The following is an 8,952-nucleotide window of genomic DNA, read 5'->3' as shown; positions in this document are numbered from 1 at the left end:
ACTTGAAAGGTAAATAGAATAAGAGAATTATGCAAAAACTTTTATTGTATAATACAAAAAGTACTTACATAGTTTTAATGATCAGATAGACTTGTAAGTAGTAGATAAATAAAAATGAGACAAAAATAACTTGTCTTATTAAATATTCATCAAAGACCAAGAGATGCCAATGTAAGAGATTTCAACAAAGGATTAAAATAGTACAGAAGCATTGATAATTTGTTAATATACTGTATAGTGATAGTGATAAATGAGGAACAGATTAGAACCTAATTTATGAACTGTTAATGAATATTAAGACCAATTATTTTGTTGATCATGATCACCCTATTTTTCTTGCTTTTGGGCAACAAAGCTTCACCTTTCAGTTCATTTTATACTCTATGCATCCTTGAAATTGTTGTATCATACTCAGGTGACCGTTAAGGCCCTTGGGCCTCTTGTTTCTTTCATTATAGTTAGCCTCCACTGTGGCAAATGTAGGTAAACATTGCAAATTACTATTTCTCTTTGTAATTATTTTGTGTATCTGTTTGCTTAATACATTTTCCTCTCAGAATTTCGTCCTCCTTTGTAAAGCTTTTAACGTCATATGTAAGTTCGTCCATTTTTTTTTTCACTGGATTTTGATGACATTATTTTCTTTGATTTATTTTTTCAATTCAATATATTCTTGTTTTCTTTATGGAATTATGTACCTTTACCTTAAAAATACATAACTGATCGCCAATCAGAAATTGTCCTTATTTCAGTGGTTATGCTTTAAATCTGTATCATTAGATCTTGACCTTTTAGAAAATGCGTATTTTTTTTATACTAGTATATATACAAATATGCAAGAAAAATCAGAATTTGATACAGTTATATACTGATGTATCCCATGAAAAAAAAAATGTTTTAACTGAAAGCGCTCTCTGCCTTGTAATGGCTCTTCAGACAGTTACCAAATAAATAACAAATTGGCATTTCTGGCGAAAATATTTCTTTTCCTAATGCGATGCTTTTGTCCTTTGAAGATTTAAATTGTATACTATAGTTCATTGGAGTGACCTTTGGACAAGTATGCTTATCCTATTTATATCTGAAATTCCTATCTTGACAATATCCGCGGCTAGGATAAGGCTGTCCGATAAATATCACATTGTACCAGCCGTTGTTACTTCTCTGAACTACCGAGATATGACGTCATAATAGAATATGACGTCAAGTCACTGAAAACCTGAGCATTCATGACGGGGAAAGTGTCATAACTTTTACCTTCCTTCCCATGGCATGTAGATTTTATTTCGACGTTGATGTTTAAATCAGGTGTGTGAATTGTTGGTTAAAGTTTCTATGTGCTGTTATGATGGTGATTATTTGCAATACAATATCGTTATTCCTTTCTCTTTCTAATAATGTACGACGTACGCAGCATTGTTAAGGCGTACTTCAAAGAAATCAACAGAATATAAACGTGCATAAATACATACCTTTTTAAACTGAATTTATTTTTGTAAAGGTACTATATTATCTTATGACTTCAACATTCTTCGAAATAACATTGTATACCCCGCTCTGTACTGAATTTGGTTTGGTCACGTTATTTGACAGTCACGTGATAAATGCATGTAATGTGTACTGTATGTAGGTCACAAACAAATTTCAATATCGCAAGGGCATACCCTAGTTAAAATTAAAAATTAAAGTAATAGATTGTTTCTACATAACTTGTAGTTTATGGAAAGTGCTGCTGCTTTAAATAGAATTCGCATTTTATTAGTTTAAATTTCAAGTTATCTGACTAATGTCGAAATATGTGTGACCTTTACCAAGTATTTTATGTATTTATTAAATTATGTTATCGATTTCAGGAAAGCAGCAGCACTTTTCAAGTTAAGGAATAAGTCCGTTATGTGTATTCAAAAAATGGTCAAGATCTATTAAGTGTACGCCCTTGCGAAAAGGCGATTTAATGAGGCACCTCGGCGTGAACATGCACACCCTGTAGACAAAAACACGGTAGAATTAATTCAATACATTCTCTCGATATTTCTTAAATAATGGCACTAAACAAACGTTTCAGATTTGTATTAATGGTCTACCTAAGATTTGCAAATAATATTCTGTTTATTAATAAAATGCATTTTTCACTGTGAAAAAATTACTTGATCCGCCTCTCACTGCACATAAAATGCGTCAAACTTTACCATGATGACGTCATGTCGACAAGTGCATTGCGATCAGTGACTTGTTTATATCTTGCTGTGTGGGATTTAACTAGCGACAAAAATGAATGCAGTGGTAAGTTTTGATGTAGTTCATTACTCTTATGCAGTTTAGATTCGCAAATTATTTCATTTTCTGTTATTGTGAGGAATTGCTATATTTGTGTGATGTCACAGTAAACTTTTCCCGTATAAATTAGGCCCCGCCCCCTTTATGTAGCCTTAACAGAGCTGCGTATTCAAACAATAACAAAAATTGAATCTGAAACGCTCCCCATTACACGTCCGTAGACAGAGTTAGTATTTGTAAATCATGCATATATTAGACTGGCACAAGTGATTAATAAAGATAAACTGAAGATATTCTATGTGAATCTACTAGAGAAGTTAAGTGTGCCTTCTAACTGAATTTTGCTGGGGAATCGTACGTAATTAATCCTATTTTGTATAAATTGCGATGAAGAGTGGAAAATGCCCCCTTGTATGTGGGTAAGTTGAATTTCGCGTGAAATATTTCCTTAAGAAGTAAAACTCAGCACTTTATATATACCCAAAATACGTTTAATTGACTTATGTGACAAATTGTTCTCAATAATTTTGTTTTTCACTTGTGCCGATGGGATTTTTGCGCAACAATTAGGAAAATTTATAAGTGTCTGTCACGTGATCAACTCAGTCATGTGACATCACAGATTTGCTTTTTCACAGTACCTTATTAAACTTTCTTCACAAATTTACTGCACATGTATACATAGATTACAAATTGAAATCAAAATCTAGCTCAAAATATAATAGCGTATTTTTAACGCATATTAAGCCTTCGGACAGCCTTAACATAGCCGCGGATCTTTATTACCACTATCTCAAAAGATTCTATTTCTTCAATTTTATATACATGTACATGACTATATAGTAAATGAAGGATTAATATCATCTCAAGATGTAGCATAGTCTGCTTTTGGAGGTCAATGACATTTTGTATAACATCTGTTTCGCCCCTTTGTTTCAGCATCCTAGTTAAAAGACCATTATTGAACGTAGTAAAATTTCAACGACATGATGTGCATGTGCGTTTCTATTTTAATTATCATGAGTTCATGTATAGGGATCTCTTTTCTTTTTTTTTTTCTCTTTTTTAGATCAAGTGAGTCACTCATATGCCCTGTTGCTATCGTTTTTTTGTCCGTCTCAAACGGATGTGAATCGTGAATAAACTTTTCACATTTTAAATTTCTTCTCAAGATTCATGGAATAATTTCAATCAAACTATGCAAAAATCTCTGAGTAATGGAATAAAGATAACTCATATCTATTCAAACGGAGAACAATGTCCCTTAGAAGGGAATATAATTAAGAAAATGAAAAATATAGGATGGGTTTATTTAAAAATATTATTCTCAAGAACCACTAGGCCAAATTCAAATTGAAACCTTAGTTCCAGTTTCCAAACGAAGCTAATTAGCTGGGCATGGCCTGATCCTGGTCCAGAAATCCTTTGACTAGGTCGAAAAAAATATTGTAAAACGTCAGCATGTATTGTCTATTTTTAATAATCTACATTCCAATTTTGTTTTCTGTAATTTTGATCCTAAAAGTAATGTATAGGAATTAAAACTACGTACTGAATGACGTTTGATCTGTTTGAAGCAACGCTTGAGGAAAGAAGCTTCAACACTTAAAAATGTAAAATTAGATAATAACACTGATACGGAATTAATACGAATTATTTGCTTTTTAAAATACAAATTCGATAGTCATAAGTTGATGCTTTCTCCAGTCCAAATCGTCAATGTTTTGTGTTCCATTGTATTCATTCTGTTTAAAAGGAATGTAGACATTGTGATATTTATTTCTAAATGGTTCAATAAACATTCAGGATTTTAAATACCCCTGCATTCTGGTTTTCCTAAGTTCAATATTTTCTCAAGGATTTGGATTTCTACTTCCTCTTTCAAAATGGATCTACTTGTCTGGATTTGTTGGATTCTAGTACTTAAATGTATTTTGTGCTATGGTATGTATTCATTCTTTATGTTTTTATTTTATTTATAGTTTATTTTACATTCTTTAAATAGGCACTATTATTGACAGATAAGATAAAAAAGACGCACGGTGTTATTGTAAACAGTTCTTTTTATTGTCAAACAATCGTGTTTAACTGACAGATAAGGTAGTACTAATTCTCAAGAGGGACTGTGTCCAGATTGTAATGAAAAGCTTCAAAGACTCTTAAGTGTAGAAACAATAAATTGATAAATGACTCTGCTTTGAATGCTGAAGATCTAAAATTAATTACTTCCTTGTATGTGAAATCTGTAACTTCTTCTGAAAAACAGGTTTGACGAGTTTGAAAGAAAGTTGTTGGTAATTTTAGTGTTAGTTGCAATAGGTCTTTTTTGTTGAAAAAAGCGTACTGCTGATTTTCGTTTTATAACATAACACTTTTGCCATAGCTGAGACAACCAGTAAAATATTGTCCTATTCTGCGTTTGTGTAAATTCAGATAATAAGGAATTAAAACTTGTACATTCAACATGATCAAAGCAATTTTTAATTATTTAACAATAAAATAATCATATTTTTTATCAAACTTAGTAATACCATAGTTCATATATATATATATATATATATATATATATATATATATATATATATATATATATATATATATATATATATATATATATATATATATATATATATATCTCAGATTCCCTATAAACAACAAGATATACATTTATACCTGCACTGGGTAGGTCACAAGTGCATGGACGTCACCAATACAATAATTATTCAGAGTCAATTACCCTTATCAAAATAGTCAAATGTCATGAGCTTAATGTGTTGCATTCCTCCAACTGCGTTGAGGTGCGACGAAATACGCCACTTGCAAGGGCCATAACCATTTGTGTGCCTATCACAAAAGGTTATGGCACTGCAACCGCCACAAATGGGGTGCCAAGAACCATAGTGGCGGCGGCAGTACTCCAACGCAATTGGTCACCACGACCAGGGCCCGCTCATTTATTCGGGAATGCATTACCCTGACCAGACCTAATATGCTCAATTGCTCCCTGATAGTTGTTCAACAATAAGTCGTTCCCCAATTGTGATAAATGAACCCCATTTCATGAAACAAATTCCTATGCTTACTCTCAAACAGTACATGCTTAATGTATGCCCCACCCTGTGCTGTAACCATCCTAATAGCTTCCCTGTTCATTTTAGTTCTGATATTTTCCATGGCTTTTACATTCTTAGAGTGACGCCATACAAACCTGGGGAGCATACCTGACCAGACTATTTTTGAATTGGGAATAGTTTTGATACCTTTAATAGCGTTTCTTTCAGCTGTTGCAAAAGGTCCTTCAACTTTAATAGGCCAAGATTGTTTGCCCCACAGTCAATAATAACAAGATTGGGTTCATCTTCTAATTTCTGCAGGAGCTTCAGTTTAGGGATCAGCTGACTCAATATCATACCCCCATAGCCCTGCCACCATATGCGTCTATTTGGTACATTAAGATTGTGACCCCCTGTTCTTGATCTTGATGCTTAAGAAGCTCTCTTGACAAAGGATGATCCCACGATCCAAATTTTATAATAGCCTAAATTAAAAACTAGATGCATATTAGCATTTGACATGATTCAGCGAATGTATAAACAATATGCATTAGATCGCCATCTACCTGAATTTTGAATAACTTCCCTTGATGCCCCTTGTTGAGCAAGCGTTGTTGCCGGAATGAGTGTGATTTATAATTTCTACTATCAATGGTGGACATATTTAAAGCTTTATTTAACACTGAACTAAATTGATAACGAGTCATGGGTTTTCCTGAAAAGTGACAGAAAAGTGGGCCCGTAACTGTTGGACGCCCTAGTAAGTATGCTTGCATAGCTCTAACTGGACACATTTCCCCATGCGATGCCTGAAGGCTTAATGCCACCCCTTTACCCATCTGATCTGTTTTCGAATGTCTAATACTAATTGCCATTTTACTGACAAATAATGAAACATCTTCCACTTGTAATATGGTTTTAACTGTATTGCCCTTCGATAAGGCAATTTTACCTATTCTTAGGAATGCATGAAACGCAAGCAAGAAAGCTGCCTTACATAAAGCGGCTTCGTAGGAGCTGCTACAGATTACCTGAAGTTTAGGTATTATGACAAACAAGATATCCATTGTAATTGGTAAACGACTATTCCCACCCGGATTTGATCTTTTCATGCCCTGTAAAAGTTTTTGCACCACAAAGGTCTTTGTTGGGTCATTGATGAATTTACTTTTACAATAAAAGCTAATTGCTGTAATATATGACTTGGCTGTAGAATGTTTGTAACCCCTCAATGATAATTGGGCAATGAACATATTTATGTGCGTATCTGGTGGCGGCCAAGTGAGCGACCATCCTTGTGTCTTGCGAAAATGGTCAAAGTTTTGAATCCCAACTGTGTATGCTTGTGCCGTATTTAAGGACATAGATGCGTTGTACAAGCGCTCTACTTCAACTGAGAGAGTAATATCTGGAATGGCTCCGGGATGGTCTGCAGCTCTGGGTCCGATGCTGGTGCAAGGCGCCTGAAAACCTCCCACTTTTTGCGGGATATAGAATCAGCAATACAATTACTTTTACCCGGAATGTGATTGGCTTTAATTTGTATATTATATCTTAACAATGCTAGCATTAATGGCCTAACTAATGACATTCTTTCAGACTGCGATGATTGTTTATTTAATATGTGAACTAAGGCTATATTGTCTATGAAGAAAATGATTTTTTTAATTTTGCAATCTTTTCCCCCATACCAACACAGATAACACAATAGGTATCAACTCCAAAAAAGTAGTATCCCTTAAAATTGCTGTATTAGCCCAATCTGCAGGCCATTGAAAATACCCTTAAAATAGCACCCACAGCCTAACTCTGCTGACCCTGCACTGTCTGTGAAAAGTCCAAGTGTATCTAAAATACTCCATTGACTATCTGGAAAATACACCACCCCATTATTTTTTTTTTTTTTTTAGAAATTCAAGGCATGTTCTCAAGTCTTCACGCATTGGACTAGTTATTCTAATGTGTAAATATGGTTTGTCTAGTCCTCTCATCGCATTGTAGAAATGTCTATTAAATGCTCTACTTCCAGGTATTGCTTTACTAAAAAAATTCAACTTGCCCACTAAAGGTGTTTGTAGTTCCGACAATTTAATATTTTCTTTGCCCACCCAAAATTGCAGCAGTTGAGTAAAGTTCGTTAACTTTACTCTTGGGAATTCTAATTTGCTAATTTGCATTTTTATTGTGTCAATAAGCAGGCCCAGGAAGACTAAACAAATAGTAGGTGCTACTGGGTTTTTTTTCAGATTAAGGGAAACTCCAATATCATCACAAACCTTCTGAAAGGTTTGCATAAGAATTTTACAATCTTTAGTGTGTGCCCTACCAATGAATATAAAATCATCCAAATAATGGTGAATTGTGTCCATGCCAGTTTTATCCCTAACCACCCATTCTAAAAAATGTTGAAAATGTTTCAAATATTTTACATGAAATGGCACATCCAAAGGGTAAACATTTGTCGAAAAAGTAGTTCCCATTTACACGTACATTCCCAGTAAATCGAAATCACTTTGATAAACACTAAGTAGCCGAAATGCACTTTTAATATCACGTTTTGCAATGACTGCCCCCTTTCCCAGTTTACTTATTGTTTGTATAACAGTGTCGAAGGATGTATACTTAACAGCAGTGTAAGCTGGATCAATATTATGATTTATACTGATTGACGGTGGGTATGAAAGATGCATTATCATTCGCCAACCGCCATCAGCTTTATGGACAACTCCTACTGGGGATATGTGCAAATTGTGTATTGGTTGTCTTTGATAAGGGCCTGCTACACGACCCTCCTTAAGTTCATTATCTATTTTTTCCTGTAAAACATCTGCATGTTGCACTGCAGATACCAAGTTCTTGCTAAACACAGGTAGACGTGGGCCCGAATATACTAACTTAAACCCATTAATTAGTAAAAACATGGCCGCGGACTCGTCAGGGTATTTATCCAAGTATTCCATCACTGCATTAGTTCTTATAGGGGAAACTCCCAGGTCCCAAAGGTCTTGCTTGTAGCCCAGATTGCCTTTTGTGGTAGAACTGTTATGGGGTTTGGAACTGCGGTTGCTGACAAGCTGGTCCATTTGCACGAAAGGCACGATTTAAGTTAGGGGAAGTCTGAGCAGATGCTGCTTGGGAACTTAATCAGAGCAATGCAGGGTGCATATCATTGCACTTAATACAGCGATGTGCATATGTGCATTGAAGCCTGGTGCACTTGCCTTTGTAATTGTAATCAAAGCACTTGTAATATGTAGATACCCTTTGATTATTGTATGCAATAGAAGGTGACATATAAACAATCATCGTCAATTTCAAAATCATCTGAGATTAAAAAGTTCGAAAGTAGGATCATGCAGCACTCAAACATAGTAATTATCTAATAATAGACTACCCCCGGAATATTACGTCTCTAGGCATATCTCTATTAATAGGCACTAAAATGAAATAGTTATTTAAATACTGAAGTTGAGTATCGTTCCACCATTTCCCATGCCAAATAACGGTGTAATACATTGCAGAGGACAGGAATTAAAGGTAAAAAAAAAAAAAGATGACGTCACAACACGTCATGGATTAGCAAGTTGATGTATAATTTTGTGTTGCACTCAAAAAAAAAATC

This window comes from Saccostrea echinata, unplaced genomic scaffold (genome assembly GCF_033153115.1).
Source record: "Saccostrea echinata isolate AGI-Se365-2 ecotype Australia unplaced genomic scaffold, CSIRO_AGI_Sech_v1 ptg000027l, whole genome shotgun sequence".
Classification (NCBI taxonomy): Eukaryota; Metazoa; Mollusca; class Bivalvia; order Ostreida; family Ostreidae; genus Saccostrea; species Saccostrea echinata.
This window is presented reverse-complemented; position numbering follows the sequence as displayed.